Raw genomic sequence first — 19,407 nt, 5'->3', positions numbered from 1 at the left:
AGCAGGGCCAAGACATGCAAGAAGCTTAGAGAGAAGCATGTACTAGGACAGTACTGATCCTGATGGCAGCTCTGTACTCTCTGGGATGGAAATGGAGCTAAAAATGGTTGGTTAGGGACCAGTGACAGAACTAAACAAGGACAGGAAGAGAGGTCAGACAGAATTATTCAAGAATGTAAAAATTCTAATAGCCAGGGGAAGCAGCACTGGTTCTCTGAGTAATTACTCGTTGGTCACTGAGCAGTATTACCAATTGTCCTGCACCAGGGGTATGCTGATTACTTTTTTGTTTGTCTTTGGAATTAGTTGGAGGTACTAACAACAAAAAACTTCTTTGTGTTGGAAACAATAATACTCTTTCCTCATGATCTCCCTTCATCAGTGCTCCGTATGTCCCATATATAACACAAATTATTACCATCATCACTACTACTACTTTTTGGTCAGCTTTTTGTAATTTGTGCTACAGTGGGCACTGAACAGCTCCAATTGCCGTCCATAAGGCAAAGTTAGATCAGCTCAAGATCAGAAGTTGCTTATTCACCATTTCAGTGGCACCAAGAGAGTATGAAGATACTTGGAAAACTCAAACTTTTCTTATATTGTTCTTTTTTTCTTATCCCTCAAAGTGTTAAAATTTTTAGAGGGACAAACCTGTAAAAGATCCCTGCTTGTCTACTGGCTGAAAACATACGCCTTGTGCTTTAAGTGTGATGTGTAAAAAGGATGACTGGCAAAATATATTTACTACTTAAGCTGAGTATTAGTTTGGGAATGAAACATGTTTTTCACTGTCAATATGTACTGGGTTTTAAATGCATTAGGGATGATTATTCTACTCTCAGTGGATATTGAGTGAGAATTGGTGGCAAGTAAGACAAAGTAAAATGTTTGTGTAGAACCAAGCCAAAAATGAGTGACTGTATATATATCTCTCTTAAGCCTTCTGCTCTGTAAGGCCAACTGTTCTTGTCTTTTCTGCAAAGTAAACTTGTGTCACTTTAGGGGTCTGAGGCTATTGCAGGAGAATTCTAATGAATTAATTTTTTTTTCATTTTTTCTTTTGTTTTCTGAGTAATTGCTGTAGTTTTTATATTCTACAGTTAAAAAAGAAATACTATATTTTATACTGGGAAAGCATACTATTTTTATAAAAGTATAATGTTATAACTTGAAAGCTATCTTTTAGAGTCTTTGGAATTTTTTAATGATATTTTCTTACTCCTTGTGCTGGAAATTCCATAGTGTATCTTCAAAGACACTTATATCAAAGTTCTCTTCTGTTAAGAGAGATGGCATTGGTACCATTTGTGATTAGGTGACAACCAGCAGTCAGTGAACTAACATTATTAACCCACTCTGCAGAGATAATCCTCATAGACTGTTAGTAGGACAGGTTGGGTTTTTAGATGTGTTTTTACAAAGATTGCTTTAGTCATATGGTGTGAATAAATGATATAAAGACATCACTAAAATTTGTGAGTAACAGCAGTTGAGATGGTAATAAATAATAAGAAATTGTTGCAGAATTCGGTATAATTTGATAATATTTTGTTGCAGTCATGTGCATGGTACTGTGTTCATTTTTTGTACTATGTCAGTGCATTCATGGGGATACTTAGAAACCAGTATTTGTGTCAAGGTTTATGAATATACCCTCATTCTTCTTAATAAGTGTGCATTCCTTTCAGATGTCTGTTTTAAGATGCAGTACAAAACAATATTACGCTGAGATTTTTAAGCCCTCCTGTGTTGTATTATCTGTATTTTTTCAGTTTTGAGCATTCCTTATTTTAGGTCAAAGATCTTGTTACTCCGTCTCAATCAGTGGTTAGCTAGTCAATTTTGTACAGCAAAAATGATTATTCAGCCTGGAGGTCAATAGTACAGAAGTATTATAGATCACATTGCCCTGTCCTAATCAATTGAACTATATTAAACAGTTCAAGATTGTAATAATACTTAAGCATGTTTAGGATGTAAAGAAAGTAGACTTTGGGACTTGTACTACGTAACTGTGATGGGATAGATTATTCTGTGTTTTATTCAGGAGTATCAAGAATGTATAAGTAGATTGCCACTGTGTCCTGCTGACTGTAATTGCACAAAGGTGTTGCCCAAAGACGGATAATCCTGCCAATATGTCAGTTTGTTACTACTGACTGCAGTGATATTCCTACTAATTTGCACTGGCCTGAGTAAAGGGGAATTTGACCCACGTTTCTTGATTACTGAACCAGTTTGTTCCTTAAATGCAGTTAGTGACCCTGTTGCTGCTGCACAGCAATAAGAACTCATGTTTTGTTATAATATTCCTTGAAATATTGTAAGAATATTGATTGTTTCCACTGTTCTGATTTTTAAGAACCATGTTTCAAAAAGCTCCCTAAACTTTCTAATCTCTTTACATTGACAGACTTCATAACACTTCATTACCTGACTTTTATGCACAAAAGTCCTTTGAAGAGTGGAAAATAGAGAGGCTTCATTTTTAAGATTAGTCACTTTTTTCAGCATCCTTTGTTTCACCAGTTTTAATACAGTCTATCAACCCTGTTTATCTCTTACAGCTGACTCTTACAGATAGCTTGCTGCAAACATATGTAGATTGTCTAAGCTTTTCTCTGCTAGCATTTTCATACAGCTTTCTATGTTTACTGCAGAGTCTGACTTAGATTCAAATCTACTAATTACCAGAGTCAAGAAAGTCATCAGCTAACTGTCAGTTTTACATATGTGTTTGCTGAGGCTCACTTTCAAAATGAAACCCACATTCTTTTCCAGATATCTTGCTTGACAGTAATTTGCAAAGAATTTAAAATAGATGCCCTGCTTAGAAACGAAATTAGCTCCAGTGTCTGGTCTGGCTTTACAGACCAATATGCACATGAAGATTCTTGAGGTAAACAGAACAATTTAAGTATTCGTGACTTCTTTTGAATGGGTAAATTTTATAAAATCTAATGAATTGTAACCAGAATGTGATTTTCTTTTTTTTGTGAAGTACATGTTATTCACATCTTAAACAGATACTGACACTGATCTCTTGCCTTGTTTGCTGTTACCGAGGGACCAACTTAATTGTGTTGCTTCATCAGGTGTCTTCTCCCCGTTTGTACTTTCAATCAAAACCATAGTGTGTACTCTTGCTTATATCTGTAGATTTGTTGCCAATATGTGAGACATGGTTTATATTATACTCTTCTTTCCTCTGAAAGATGATGCCTATGAAAATTAAAGCTGATGCCAACTTTGCCCTTTCATGGGTTAGCTGAGGTGTTTGAAGTGTGCAAAGAGAGGTAATAAATCAAATGGCCAAACTGCCAGTTGCCCTGTTCTTTATTGGCAGCTGTGTCTCTCAGTTAAAATATCCATCAGAAAAATCAGAGATCTCTTAATAACACCGACTTTATGTGCAAGAAATGGGTAATGTTTGCTGACATGATTTCTTATGGGAAGCATGTATCTTAAAATATCATTTTGAATTGTATGGGAAATACATTAAAGGGGAATAAATTACTTGTGAAATCAGCAAACGTGTTATACCTAAGTCCACCATAATTCAGAGGAGCCCAGTTTTCTTGTTTTGGGTTTACTTCAATACGGACTGGAGGAGAAATGTGAACCCATCTATTAATGGGGAGAATAATATCATTTTCCTTTGAAACTATGTAACTTTCTTCTATAACTGAAATTATAAGCAGATATTATTTCTGTAATTTGCTTTCCTTCTGCCTATGGGTTCACCATGTGAAGACTCTGAATCTCCCTGAAAAATACCAATATAGATCAGACTTTTGCTCTTTGTTACGTTTTACATAGACTTGTGTAATATTCAGTCATTGTTCTGTATTGTGTTGGTACAGGTTATGTTTTTTTTGGTGCTGTGAAAGATTCTAGCACACTTTCTGGCCAGCAATGAAACTGGGTAACTTAATTAGCCATGAGTATTTTTGGGTACTTGGATTATTCAGATATTCTACTTACTGTACAAGTGAAAGCATAAAAGCTTTTAAACCTGACATTCCTGTAATAAAAAGTCTGATTTAAGTAATAGTTTCAAGAATTGCAGAAAATGCTTTTCTATACTATTAGTTTTTTTGTTTTTTGTTTTTTTTGGTTTTTTTTTGAAAGAATTAAGATGTAATCATGCAGGCAAATGCAGAGTATGCTGGTGTGTACGTAAGGAACCCATTTACTGAATCACTGTCATTTTAACAGCAGGGAACTTAACTCCCTGAGGTGGTTCTAAAGCATTTCAGGTTCACTGAGTCAGGACTAAATAACACCCAGCTGGGTAAGAACAAACACCTGTCAGATAATCCAGCTAATAGTTGGTTTAGTTATCAGTGCCCTTCTCTACCTGCTTCTTCTTCCCAGCCTTTCTGAATGTATGATGCATTTCCTACAATATCATGTTTAAAAGCTTCAATAATCGTGTAATGGCAGCAGATGGAGGCCTTTTATATGTTGATTCCTTTTTTTCCTTGGTTTTGGAAAGATGGCAAAAGTTTGCATGATGAAATCCTGTTTAGAATGTCTCTTTTTGTGTGTAGATGTATTTCAGATGGGTTTTCCTCTCTTTGGAGGAGCATAATTCTGTCAGTGTTAGTAATTGCTTCTGGAATACGTCATCTTTTTCTTCAGTGAGAATATAAGTATGCAAACTGAATTCTTCAGTGAGTGTGCTGGTTTCATAAAGATGGCTTTACACTGTACATTTAAGGTCAGTGATACAAAGACAAGCACATGAAAGTTGTAGATCATGAGTATAACGAGACTTCTAAGTCTGCCTTTGTAATTGAGATGACTGCATCCTTGCCAGGAAACTGGCCAAACAGCTTATGATCAGCTTTTTTTAAAAGTTGTTTCAAGTATGTTTCCTGTTTTCTAGGTATACAGGCAGCCCTAATTCTGGTACTTGCTAAGTCTTTAGCTAGTTTGCAATCTTCCTGCTGTCCTAGCATAGTTTTGTGTAATGTATATTTTACATTCTGCTGTATCTGGGTGCAGTATGGTATTGTCAGCTTTGTCAGTTTGATCTTCAGTGTTGCTGTAAAGCATGCCACTGTTAGCTAATCTGATTGCTTAATTAGCTGAATATTATTAACCTTGTAAATTCAAATAGAAGTTTTTCTATTACAAACTGTCCAGCGAGAAAACTGGTTTAACTATTTTTAGTCTTTTTTATTGAAACTTTAACCAAGCTGAAAATCTGTCAAAGTTCAGTCTGAATCAAATCAACATAGTTAATGCTTAGACTATGCTATTTCTCTGCTCTATTGTGCTGAAACATGGCATGCAGTCCTTGAATTTGGTGTCTGATTTGCAGTGTAGGAAGTGGCTTTGAGAAGACTATGGGCAAATGCACATAACCATAAAGGGAAGGAATACCTTGCTGTCACCCTGAAGAAATGAGAAAGTGGTACTAATGGGTTCGAGAGACATTATCAAAACATACTGTTGTGCTGGCAGAAAGGGGATGGCAGTAGGCAAGATCTGATGGTGGGTGTAAGTTAAAAGGTAGCACGTGACACTTGGCAGTGGCAGACATATGTTGTAGGCTGATGGAAGCAAAGAGAGGAATCCATTGTGTGTATATCATATGCTACCAGCCTCTGATGCTCCCACTGAAATGCCTCATACACCTTCTGTGTAAGTTTTCTCTTGTAGCTTCTCCTAGTTCTCCATCAGAATGGAGGCTTTTCCTTCCTTGGCAACTTTCAGTCCTTCAGTCCCAACAAGTGTTCTACTACCTGGCCTCTTCATAGCTGAGTTCAAGGCTACTCCTGTTCTCTAATGTTTGTTAATTATGTTTCAGCTCCTCAGAGGTGTTTAGGTGGGTTCTGCAGCTGGCTTCTCTTCCATATCCCTTCTTTCAAACACGTGTCAGTAAGTGGTTTCATACAGTTGTGTTTTGCTTATTGAAACATCTCTTAAAATTTAAATCTTCCTCAGAACATTATTCTGTAACAGCAATAATGCAGGAGAGAATAAATGTGTCTCTGGAAAACTCTGAAATCTGATAGGCAATCCCCTGGGAAAATGTCTTATTAGTGCTTTTGGAATATAATTTTGCCTTTACTGTGACAGAACTGTGAACTTAGAATTGTAAGCAGCTGATTAGCTGATATAGGATGTTGTACCTTGCTCTGGCTCTGCCAAGTCATATTATAATGGTGTTGGTATATTAGGAGCTATGAGCTTCAGTATCATGGAATTTGGATGAAATGTCTCTGACAAGCTGACAGACAAGGCAAAACCTAATAAACAGCTAATCCCAAGACAAGTTACCTGGTATCTGCTGAGGCTGGCTAGGTGTGCATGTGAACAATTGACTCCCATGTTACAGCTTCTTACTCATGCAAACATACTTGTATTGCTGTTGATATGCCAATAAAAGAGATTATGCTGCAGAAATCACTTTGTATTCAGCATGTAATTACCTTGAACTCTTCTGATGGTACAAACTGAAGATATCTTCCCTTATGGAAAGCTACTAGTTAAAGCTGAAGATATTATGCACAAAGTTAATCAGGATGAAGGCTCTAGGCTCATGTATTCACCATGCTTGGTGAGATGCATTTTTTTTTTTTACCATTTTTTGATATATTCTCTGTGACATATCATTGATTTGTCATTTGCTATCTTCAGGATTTAAAGGTACGTAATGAATCTTAGGAAAAAAATGTTGGAAGATGCTACTTATATCAAACTTGATATTTCCCCAGTTAGAAATGCTCTACCTGAATTTCACTTTCAAGTAAGAGGCAGGTGTACTGGCTACAGGGCACAGTTCATTCTGGGCTGTGACTGAGCTTTGGGAATAGTCACATTTAAGGTGTGACACTGTTACCTTGCTCCAGAAACAGATTAAGAGCAGGATATGGAGAGGTGCACAGCTCTTGCATTAATACACCTACAGAAAAACTAGAGGCAGGCTCTGAAAGCCTTTGTGCAATCGGGAGGGGTTTGTTTCCCAAATGCAGTGCCAGGAGGTGTCTTGCAGTAAAACAGTAATTGTGTTGTCCTGTGCCTGAGTGATGTTCAGAAGAAGCAGAGGCATTTCCCTGCTGATACAGTTGCTTTGCACAGGAGTTTAATACAGTGGAGGTGTCCTATCAGTTGCAGTGTAATGTTGCATCATCATCTCTTCTTTTACCATATAGTAGCAACATTTCTCTTTTGTTTGATCTTCCAGAAAGGTTGGATTTTCTTGTTTTGCCACAAAGGGTTGTATGGCTTTATAATATGCTGGAAAAACTAAGGTCAAGAAGTTAAATCTGTGATTCCTCTAACATTGAGAACATAGGTTTGTATTGGTTTAGTTAAGTGTGACTTTTCAAGGAGATGAATCAGTAGTGCCTGGTCTGCACTGGGGTAGAAACCCATTTTACCCCCTGTTACTACTAACCACAAAATAACTTTGAAAGCTTGAACCTCTCATTGCACTTTTTGTAATCTTACATCAAAGCCTATTTCCAGCTGTGCTAAATAATACTTTGTTTTATCCAGATATGAATTAGCCTTAATCATTCCCCTTATTCTCTGTTCTTTCTTGACCTGTTGGAATTTTAGTCAGTAGCAGAATTGCTACATGCTGATAACTCCATTGCCATTTTGCCATTGACTTTTTATTCTTTTTACTAAAAAAACCCCAAGCACAATCTTTTGTGCTAATTCTCATTTTGAAGCCTTGAAGTATTCCCACAGGCTCTTTGCAGATAACTTGTACAATTTTTATCTTGCAGGCTGTCTTCTTACAAAACCAAAACTAAGGGCTGGGTTTTGGGGTGTGCTGCTGCATGCCTACGGAAATGGGCTCACACGAATTCTCCACAGCACTGTTAGAGCTGTTCTGTGAGGACAGAGATCAGGATGCTGTAGTTTTCAGTGTTATACAGGGTCTTTCAGATTCACAAAAGAAATTTAAGTGCCCGGGTACCACTAGTGAACTGACTGTGCCACATATGCCTTTGATGAAGCTAGTTAAGCTGTTGGCAGGTGTCTTGGAAACTTGTTCCTCTGTAATTGAGCATAAGCCTTCCTAGACACTCCCTTTCTTTACTCAGCAGTGTCCATTCAGGAACTGAAATTAACTCTATTTTCTGGCTTAGATATCCTGCTGATCTTTATAATTTTTGGGCTTTCACATTTCAAAGCAATGATAAATTAGACTTTTGATACTAGAGCACTTTCTTTATGTACAGTAGATGCTGTGCTTTGATAATTGTTTTTCTAATTTTTTTTCCCATCTTTGCAGTTTGAGGCTGCTTGGCATTGCTGCTGATGGGGTCTAAGAAACAACCAAGGATAATAAGTTCAGCGAAACTGATTGCTAGCTCTGTACATGAGACTGAAAACACGCTGCCATGGTAGTGTGCCATATGGTCTGCAAAGTCTTTGGAGATTTTGGTGAATTTTCCCAGCTACCAGCCGAAGACCACACACAGTGGTCCTGTACCACAAGGCCACAAGAGTTGACTGGGCTTGTGTTGGCCTGAGCTGGCTGGGGCTTATTTTCCTGTGCCCAGTGGCCGTGTGCCTGTGGCTTCTTAGGGTTGGTGTGGCACAGCCCTGGGGGGTTGGGTATGTGGCAATGTGCAACCTGGCCTTGGCATGTGGGCATCTGCCTGGCTGTGGTCACGGCAGAATGTGATAAGAAAACTTGTGGAAACAAGTGCCATGTGGCCGAGACTGAGCAGGAAGAGATGTTTCCCACCGGTTCCTCCTTAGGCCGTTGGACACGGCCAGCTGTAGACCCAGGGATGCACCGGGGGTAGTGAATGCACCAGGTTTTCTTTGCATAACATTTCTCTCTGTAAAAGGCCTTGTCTTTCTAAATAGTATGAATTTTTTAGCTCCATTTAAATGTCGTCCACTTTTACCCATAATAAGCTTTTGATTAACTCTAGAACTCCTCTGTAATTGCACAATGCTGAAGAAATAAAACTACTCACAGTGTTTGCTCTTTGCACATATCTAGTCTTTTGGCACAACAACCAGTAGTTTAACTGCATTATTTATTATTTCACCTGATTAATTACCTAATTATTTTCTAATTTCTAAAAAGAGGTGATTCTTTCATGCTTCTATTTTTTTTTTCATGTTTCTATTTTTTTTTTATTTTCTGAAATAAGCTTGGTATAGTTTAATTGGGTTTTTTTTTCAATTAGAATCTATTGAAATCTTAATAGTTATCAGAGGAGTAACATAAGAGGAGTTAATTGTCTCTTCAGACTTTATTGTGAAATATGTTTACACAATACGGAACTCTTCATCATTCATTAAAACTTTTTATAATTATATACATGTATTTTAAAGTATTTTTCATTTAGTGTATAATCCTGAAGGTATAGATTTGAGGGAGGAACGTTAGCATTTTGAATTAAATCTTTCTTAACCTCAAGCCTCAAATGAGTTCTTGAAGGATTTAAAGATTTGGATTATCAGAATACAAAAGGATGAAAGACAGGGTGACAAATACTAAGGATAATAACAAAGAACTGCCACTTTAGCTTTTTAATTCATGTCTCTTTTTAAGTACTTTATACTTCCTGCTGTGAAACAGATACTGCTACTGTATAATAATAAGTGTATTTAAAGAAAGACCCATGAACTATTCTTGTCCTGTTTATTGAAACATTTAAAGGTGTCTACATTTTAAACTATTGGCATAAGAATTTTGAGTGAGTTGCTGTGACAGAAAGTTACAAAATAAACAGCTGCTTTGAAATGCAGTTTTGCATTGGATGGATGGATCCTGTCAACAAAGGTCCAATTGCTTTTCAGAACAGGATCCTTCCTCTAGCTTTGAGCAGGAAGTCCAACTGGACTGGTAGATATCATGGCATCTTGGATGTCCTTTACACATTTGTGCATGTGAAGAGAAAGTCTACGCACAGCACAAGGCAGAGGAAAAAGTGGTTTTTTGGAAAGCAGTCTTTAGTGGGAGTGCTATTCTACTGATCTGCTCATGCAGTATGTTACTTGCATTCAAGAAATGTTGGTCTACCATTTTTGTGCAAAGCACACTGCAAACAAGTACACTTTCAGGAAGTATTGACCTGAAATAAATATCTGTGAAACTGATTTATCTGTACATGCATAAATTTGACAACTGAGATTTGTTCCATGTTCATATTTAATCTGTGCAGTCCATGTATGAGTTTCTATATGTCAAACTGTGGATAGAAGTAAAACGTGGAGCACTGGCAATTCTCAAAGCTCTTGTAAGAAAAGTACAAGTTGGGGAGTTATGTTGTTAGCAAGAATTATGTATAGACTGAAAGAATGTCCATCACTCATTTTTGTGAATAGTCATCGTGTAACAACCCTCTGGTTGCTGCTTCGCTCTAAAATCACAATACAGGGTAGGTCCTGGCTAGTGCTTTACATTATTGATCTTTCTTGTACCTTCCTATAAAATACAAAGATATTTGGGGAGTCTGTGTGTAGTACTACACGTGGTAAAGTTACCAAGCCACTGACGCGTTTGAGGTTTTTTTTGGTTGCTGTTATTACTTCAAATCACTGCTTCTGAAGTGAAATCTAGCTTCACTTATAAGCGATCTCCAGTGATGTTTTTATTCTGTCTCAATGATTATGAATCCTTTAACTATATTTTAGTGGATAACAGCAGCACAATCCATGCTGTGTACTCCTACTCCCTACACCATCTTAGTATATTCACTCTGTACCTTTATATTAAAAGAAAATTACTGTAGGGGAACTGCCACTAATGGTGTGAGACTATTGTGTGGTAATTGCACAGTGTTCTAGAAAGTCCCTTGTGAGGCCTGGAAATGAAGAGGGCAGAGCTCTGTCTTGGTGGCAAAATGTGGTCCCAAGTGGGGCTTTCTGCAGTGGAAAACTCTTGTTCAGTTCATGTATGAGTAAATTATACAATTCGTTTTGTGAAGCCAAGATTTCTGTTAGGCTTGTCATCTAAAAATAAATGAGCAGAAAACAAATAAGTGTATGCTGGTTAACTGTGTGCACTTCAGTATATGTTCTATATTCCTTTGATTTGAAAAGCTCTGCAGTGACTGTGTTCCTACTCCCAAGTGGCAGACCTCCTGGTGTTTGTTACGTTACTGTTTATATTTTCTTTCTAATTTTAGTTTGGACAGTGCATGTCAGTCTTTCATCATTAGTTTCATATTTTTCTCTAAGTATGAGTATAAAAACAATGCTTATTTTCAGCATCTAAGGAAAAGAGTGAATGAGGTTCAGTACCTCTCATGTATGGCTATATGCAGACTGAGTAAATGGGCTGACAGGAACCTTGTGAAGTTCAAAAACAAGTGCAAAGTCCTGCACCTGGGAAGGAACCATCCCATGCACCAATACAGCACTGAGGGCCATGGCACTGGAAAGCAGCTTGGCAGAAAAAGACCTGGGGGTGCCAGTAGGCACCAAACTGAACATGAGTCAGCAATATGCACTTGCTGTAAAGGTGGATGATATCCTGGGCTACATTATGCAAAGCATTGCCAGCAGGTCAGGAGAGGAGATCCTTTTCCTCTCTGCAGCACTGGTGAGGTCACACCTGGAGCTCTGTGTCCAGTTTTGGGCTTTTCAGTGCAAGAGGGAGATGGATGTACTGGAAAGTCCAGTGAAGGGTCTCAAAGGTGATGAAGGGAGTGGAGCATCTCACATGTAAGGAAGGGCTCGGAAAAGTTGGAACTATTGAGCCTAAAGAAAAGACTCAGGAGGGATCTAATCACTGTATATAAATACCTGAAAGAAGGGTACAAATGCAAAGTCCTGGTAACAGGACTGGAGGCAATGGGCACAAAATGAAACATGGTAGGTTCTATCTGAACGTTAGGACACACTTTTTTCACTGGTGAGGGTGACTGAGCTTTGGAGCAGGCTGCCCAAGGGATTGTGCAGAGTCTCTATCCGTGGAGACACTCAAAATACACCTGGAAAGACGTATGGATAACCTGCTCTAGATGACACTGGGCAGGGTGATTGGACCAGATGACCTCCAGAGCTTCTCTTTCAGCCTTGTGGTGCCATGAGGTCATGATGTGTAATTCTGTGATATTAAGATAGTTGAATTATAAATGGAAATTTCTGGAAATAGGTAACTGTTTTGCTAACTGTTCTAATTAATTGTTATTTGACATTCAAATTGAAAGTTTATGATAAATTTCTGTAATGATTATTAATGTTCAGTATATATATCTTGTTAAGCTTGTGACTGTCTAAAATATTTTAGCTTTTAAATTGCTATATGTGCTTTGGATACATGACTTTCTTGGATATGTTTGCTGGTGCCTGAGCCTCCAGATGATAGCAATGATTCCAAGTCCCTCAGGGGCAGTTATGCAAGTCTTATTAGCCATGAGCAGTAATAAATGCTCTTAATGCATGCGACCAGCTGGAATCCTGAAAAAATCATTCAGGATATTCCTGCCTTAAGCTGATAAGAGTGATTGCAGTTCCTTTATATATATGTCAGATTTAGTTTAAATAAATTGACAATATGTTAGTCATAGCACTTGGGGTTCTCCACAGAATGAAAGACCCTTAAAAATATTTGGGTGCTTACTCTGTGGTTCAGTCTACTGTGATTAAACTGCTATCAGGAGTGCAACTGGCAGAAGCAGTTAACATGACCTCGAGTATAAATGCTGCAGCAGCACCTTCTTCTCTAGACTATGCATGTTGTGTTTCCTGTCACCTTGAACTCCAGAGTGGGCTGTCTGAGACTTTAACTTGAAACAGCTCAAGATAGTCTAGAGGAGCTTAAAAATGCAAGAGACAACATTTTTAAACAAATTGCAAAAAAGAGCTTTAGGAGCCAACCTCTGAAATGAGCTTGAACCGATGAGAGAATCCTTATGTTATTTCTTGTTCCAGTTGTCCTCTGCTTGTCAAGAACTACAGCCAAGTCTTTCTTAATTTACATGTATTTCTTAGTTAGAAAGATATAAAGGAGAAAATATGGTAGTAGTTTCAAGGCTTATCAGCTTTCCAGGTGTTTTGAAAAATCATGGAAGTGGTTTGCAAAAACATTGTGTGTAGGAAGCAGTAGGTGTCAAGTTAGCTGCATCTTTACTTCTGATAATATAAAGCAAACTTGAAAGCCCCCTATAGTTGCTATTTTTGGTTCAATATATTAGCCCTTATGATGCATACAATCAAGGCAAGATTTTACAACCATGAGCAAAATTATACCACTAGGATATTTATTTTCTTGAAAGAATTTCTGTTGGGTTTAACTTAAATTTTGGGGGTAAAAAGTGCATTATTAGATTTTCATGTTGTGCCTAATTAAATATTTATGTTAAAGTTACAGTTTATGTACCTGTACAAAAGTAACAATTGAGAACAGCTTTCCTCTGGTTTAATCAGTAAACACTTATCTACCAAGTGAGCATCTATGGGGGCAAAGGGAAGTTGTGGTTTCATCTATTAAATAGCACTTTTGCCATTATCACTTGATGATAGAACTTAAAGGGGTAAAAATGACAGGACTTTTGCCATTTATGTAGGCTTGTATTGCCCTGAGTAGAGTCCCAGGAAGAAGAGTGGAATAAGATGATGTGTAAAACAAACTCACATGCAGGAGATACTCCCCCACTTCTGCTTAAGGACAGCTGAGACTGTCAAACCTTTAACTCTGAATGATGTGGGAAAGGAGGAGCATAGCTCCAGAGGATTAGCTAGATGCTAAGAAGCTTTTTTTGAATAAGTTATCTGTATTAATAATAAGACTTTTTAATAGACATATTGGCAATGATGTTGCTTAGATTCCTCTAATGAGACTGTAGCCTGGACTTTTGAACTCATAAAACACTGCTGAAGTACCAGCATGTTCTTGTATCTATTTAAACAATGCATTTTCTGTTGCATGGTTCTGAGTAATGAAGTGCAAGAGATGTGACAACATACCAAGGGAAGTTATTCCTGACTTGTTCTCAGTGAAGCTTAACAGTTATGATTAATTCTTACATCGTTTCCAAAGGTATGTGGAATAGCTTGTCCATACTTAAAAGACCAACTTGCCCTGTCTTCATATGTATTTTTAAACTGAAAAAGTAACTTATAGTTACTTTCCATTTAGATTGGAAAAACCCTAAAAACCTGATATACCATTTGTTTTTAATTATTGTAAAAAGGAAAAAAAAGGAAAATTACTGTGACCAATACATTTTCTAAGTGAAGTAATTTACAGCAGTAAATATTTACAGCAGGATATATTTTGTCAGTGAGTATTTCTATTGTTATTAGAAATTGTTAGTTTATCTTGACAGTTGTAACATAGTAGGAATATGTAACACTGCCAAGTAACAAATGTATTGTTTAGCCATGTTGTCAACTTTTAGCTTTTCAAGCTTTCAGTAAGCATTAATCCCCTCTTTCCCAGTAGCGTGACCAAAGAAAAGTTATGAACATCTGTGTGAGAAATGAAATGCAGGAATATCTAGGTCCTGATGCAGTATGACACCAAAATATGTGCCTGTTTGTAAGACTGCACAGCAACAATCACTTTGTGAAATTATGATAATGTGACGTATTAAACTTGCATGAATTGGTGTTTAACTAAACATAGAGCACTCTGAAAAAAAGACTTAGAAAGTAGGTAGTCAAGTGCTGCATTAACATTGGCTGGACTACTTGTAAGCTACCACTCTATTAATAGATTGCTGAGAGAGACTTGAAAAGTTTATAAAGCTCATTATTACAAAAGTGAATTGAAGTTCTTATTATTTCCACTCATAAGTTCCACTTATTCCCACTTGCTGTTCTCGTTTGAGCAGCACCTTCCAGTCCCGGCTGCTGGTACGTTTGCAAATGACAGCAGAACAGCAGCGGCAAGCTTTTACACTACTTTAACCTTTACATTGTGTTTGTTTGGAGAAGGCAACCATTCCATTTCTCTGTTGCTCACAGAATATTAAGGTTGCAGACAGGAAACAAAAAGAATGCCCAACAACTAAAATATGAAAACTCTGAAAAGGTCAAAATAGCATGGTTTAGGACTGTTTGTATGCTTTCTTTCCAGCAGATGACAACTGACCAAGTACTAATAAATTACAAGCTATATATATATTTTTAAATATCCATATGAAAAGTGTCTCAGCAGTCAGTTTAAATGGCACTTTTTCTGTTCTGCTAGCTTTTCAGTTGTCGATACGCAGAAGTTATCAGATTTAATAAAGGCATTTTACTGCTTTAGGGTTTACTACTACTCCATTTTCTTGGCACATGCATGTTTTTATATGGCAAATGTGGCATTGTAGCAAAGACTTTTGGGGATTGCTCTTAACAGTATGTATGGAGTTTCATGTAGTATAAAGCAGCATAGATTAACACCTTTTGTTTTACAAAGCATTGATTCTCTGAACAGCAAATCACCAGCAGGCTACTTGCCCATTCAAATACTGTACTTCAGTTAGGCATGTTAACCCATATGAAATAAGCACTTGGTGTACCTATTCAAATGAGAAATGTTTTAGAGGGGACAAAGATAAAGAGCAGAGTTTCATAAAATTGATGAAAGCTGAAACCTCCCTGAAGATATCCCTCTGCAGCAAGCTTGTGTCATGGATACCTCAAAACCTCAAAGGCTGTGGAGGCTTTAAGTCTCAGTAGGCAATGCTCCTGGCTACTGACTTGTTGATTAATGTCACAGTGTTTTTGCCTTGTTATTCAATCTAAGTCTCTTGCAACACTGAAATATTTCTGTGCATGGTGGTTAGTGAAAACAATTTACTTCATCCTGGTTGTTTTCTTTTGTCTTGTTTTCCTACGGTGTTCTCTCCTGCAAGTGAAAACCGCCCTGGATCTATATGTATTTGTATCCTAATGATTAGAGTGTGATCCCACCCAAGCTTATCATTTGAAACTTTCAAGTCTAGTGTTAAAGTTTGTCTTCCAGCCTTCTCTTTTTAACAGACAGAAATAGATGCCTTCAGGAGGTAGTTTGTTGCATTTCCCCGGGGTTGCCAGGCTGTGGCTGTGGAGGTGGACTAAACCAGGAGCAATGTACCTTTTGGACCTTTTGGGATGATTATACATGTGTGAGACTTTTGGATGTGTACGAAGGTGGTGTTATAGACACCTTAAAGCTAATGGGCATAGAAGGTGTTTGTAGACCCTTAATTTTTATTGCTCTAGATTCTTTTAAGCCTAGTAGACTGAAACAATTGTTAATTAGTGAGTGTTACTTCTTTAAATGTCTTTTTTTTGAAAGACCCAGGAAGTATTATATGCTATAATTAGTTCCATATCACTTAATCAGTGTACAGCACAGCATATCTTGGAAAAGGGTTTATTGCTCCCTTCCATTTAGCAAAGCAGTCCTCTGACAATGTGAAGGTCTCTGATGCATAAAGAATTAATACATTCTTCCCAATGAACTGTATCCTGCTAAACTGCTGACTTTATTTTGGATGCGTGACCTTTTACCTTCTTCAGTGTTAGCTCACTTTTGTGTTGAGATGAAATGAGAACAAAGCCCTAAAAGAGAAGGTCATTAAATGCAGATGGTCTTCTATTTTAATGCAAACATCTGAGACAATAACCCAGCTCTTACCAGGAAGATCGTGTTGTCAGGGAAGAGGTTACCTTGGCAACAAGGTCACCCTGCAGGGCCTTCCGCGTGGAGTGATGGGGCAACACGTGATGGCAAAGCCTCAAAGATGATGAAAGAGCAGGAGGTCAATCCCTCACACTTCTCAGTGACTTCGCTCAGCTCAAGGTGAGTTACTCCAGGAGTTTCATAAACCTGGCTTTCTGAATACAAATGGTCTGTGTGAATTGCCAAGGGCATGGAGAACCAGAAGAAAGGACTCTGGAAATTGTCATCAAAGACTTTTTTTTTTTTTTTTAAGAGGAAAGAATTATTTGTGAAGCTTGTTTGTGGCTACATGCTCATAGCACTGAACTATGTATGCTCCTGGAGAAGGATCACAGGCCTTAGATGTTGAGAAGGGAGACTCGAGATGCAGCGAACACAGGGACGGGTGAACTGACAGTGGGTTCCAGTTCATAGCTGTTGGTGCCAGGGCAGTGTCCTTAAGGATTGTGTCTAGCAAACCTAAGATGAGCTGGAGCACAGGCATTTGACAGTGAACTCATGACAAGCCAACAGTGTGCTTAAAAAAAAAAAACAGACACAAAAAAAGGGATAGTTTCTATCTAAGGAACAAAGGAGAAAAACAAAACAGAAAAATTGAAGATAAAGCATATGTGTTTTGGAAATGATAGTTTGCACTCTTCCGACTTACTCCTTAATTAACAGGTGGATCTTAATCACTCCTTATGGTTATCTTTTATGTTTTTATTTTCTTTACCAAGCCATTAGTTTTGTCAGTTACTGTTGGATTGCTGAGTCCGGAAGAAATTCACTGCCATCCTTAAGGCACTTTTGTTTCAGGATTTTCGGTGAGGTAAAGTCATTGTGTTGTTTCTTTGTAATTAGTATGCCTGCTAACCATGTCTGCAGTCTAAACTAAATTGCTCAGTTGGAAGCTAATGAGACAATGTAGTGATCTTATTCTGTATTCAGTGCTCAAGTCTGGGTCTGTTTTTCAGTCAAAGAATTGCCAGCTTTTTCCATTTTGAAGGCAGCATTCTGCAAAAGTGTAAACGACACCACCTCCTCTCTCGCGTTGTGCAAGACTGCATGTCTAACTGCAGCAAAGAGAGAATTGAACTTGTGACTTTGTTAGTGAGGAAATGATGTTCTTGATACTTTCCTCGGTCCTCCTCACCCATCACCTCGGGAAAAACTAACCTACTCCTCCACAATTCAGTTGTTAAATGAAGATATTGCAGAAAGACACAGTCAGTGCTGATAACAGAAAAAGCAAACTGTTTAGGAACTGCTAAGTTATTCTCTGCTACTCTTAATTTTCAAGGTCTACTTCCTTTTTTGTGCTGGAATTAGTGATGTAGCTAAAATATCATCTCTCAGGATTTACTTATTTTTAACTAGTGCCATGAATATTTCTTTTTTCGAAGTTGTTGGAAGGTAATGGTCATATATGCAATGACAATTGCAGTGACCCTAGATGTGTTTGAAACTGTTTTCATGGCCATGTTTATACTTCTGCTGCATTTTAAAGACACAAAGGAATTATGATATTGCCAAATTGATGTTAGCTGATGTTCAGTGAGGACTGTTCATGTCCAAAGATGTGCATGTTTTCATATATTTCCTCCAGGTTTGCTTCCTGAAAAAGTTAGCTCAAGATTTAATTGTACTTACTGTGTGCGCAAATTGGATAAAAACTCAAGTTACTGTATGTGCACCACTGTTTTTTTTTGAGTAACTAGAAAACATTGAGGAATGCTGTGAAATTCACAAAGGAAAAGTGAATACTGGAAGCTCCAGAAGGAAAATTATTACTAAAGAAGTAGGAGTTTAGGCTCAAGTACTCAGAGCTTTCCTTCTGAGTTTTCACCTCACCTTTCCATCTAGTATGTTTGTACATTTTAGTCTAGGCACCTGTCATTTGTTCACCGTGAGAATTCAAGGAACATTAGTCACCAAAGCAGCAGCAAGTACTTGTGCTTGATTTTTGTCTAAATAGTGTCTTCTGCCTCAGCTTGTGTGAAGAGGAAGGGTCCATGAATTGAAGAATTAATTCTGAAAAAAGGTGAGTTGTGACTGCAGTTGCAGCAGCAGTTGTACTACAATTAAAGAAAATACTGGCTCTTAAATGTGAGTCTAGAAATAGTGTGCTCTTTCTCCAAATGAGCTGCCATTGTTGTTCTGATTATAAAGATGGCAATTTCTTAAATGGCATTTAACAAAACTACTAAAGCAAGATAACAAGATAACAATTTATTGCTAAAATACTAATTGATATTTTGAAAAGCTGTAACTTCCTTGCATAAGCACTTTTGTCAGATTCTAATTAAATACATAGACATTCTCTTGCAAATTTAATTTAATAACTTAACAACATCTATTGTGTCTCCGTAATTGCTTGACTGTGTTCTCCTACATATTATTCACCTAGAGTACATAACTTTCTAATAATTGATTGCTGTACTCCTATGTAGTCAGACTAAACAAAACCTTGCATCAGAGGTTTTGTGTAAGAGCCCAAACTGTATGACTCACAGCAAAGCTGATGGGCAAATCTGATTGTCAAGTTGCCACCCCAGCCATAGTCATCAATAGCATGCTCAGCTATGCACCACCTACTGCAGCTGTGACCACCTAATGAAGGCTGCTCGGTGACAAATCTAAAATTGCAACAACTAGTTTTCTGTTTGGGCAAGGTAAAGTAATAACATTTCAAAGTTACAGGTATTTGAAAAGGTCCAGCATCTCTCACCTGTAACTTGCTTTTCTTCGAAGCCATAATATTACATAGGACCCATAAAGGAGTAGTAACGAGAATGACTAATGATCTTCCACCCACATTGCTGGCT

At 37.6% G+C, this 19,407-nt stretch overlaps 1 protein-coding gene across 1 annotated transcript in view; it reads right to left on the bottom strand.

Annotated features, from left to right (window-relative positions):
- The window catches only part of NTNG1 (netrin G1), a 497,227-nt gene extending 482,543 nt beyond the window's left edge, over nt 1-14,684 (bottom strand). Inside the window, exon 1 of the mRNA XM_051800381.1 lies at nt 14,675-14,684. The gene's annotated coding sequence lies outside the window, so the exon portion shown is untranslated. The remainder of the gene's footprint in view (nt 1-14,674) is intronic.
- Nucleotides 14,685-19,407: the final 4,723 nt, after the last annotated feature.

The sequence above is a fragment of the Manacus candei genome, unplaced genomic scaffold (genome assembly GCF_025592945.1).
Source record: "Manacus candei isolate 608988 ecotype Guabito, Panama unplaced genomic scaffold, ASM2559294v1 h1tg000005l, whole genome shotgun sequence".
Classification (NCBI taxonomy): Eukaryota; Metazoa; Chordata; class Aves; order Passeriformes; family Pipridae; genus Manacus; species Manacus candei.
Note: the sequence above shows the minus strand (reverse complement) of the source record. Positions and strands in the feature narration are given on the sequence as shown.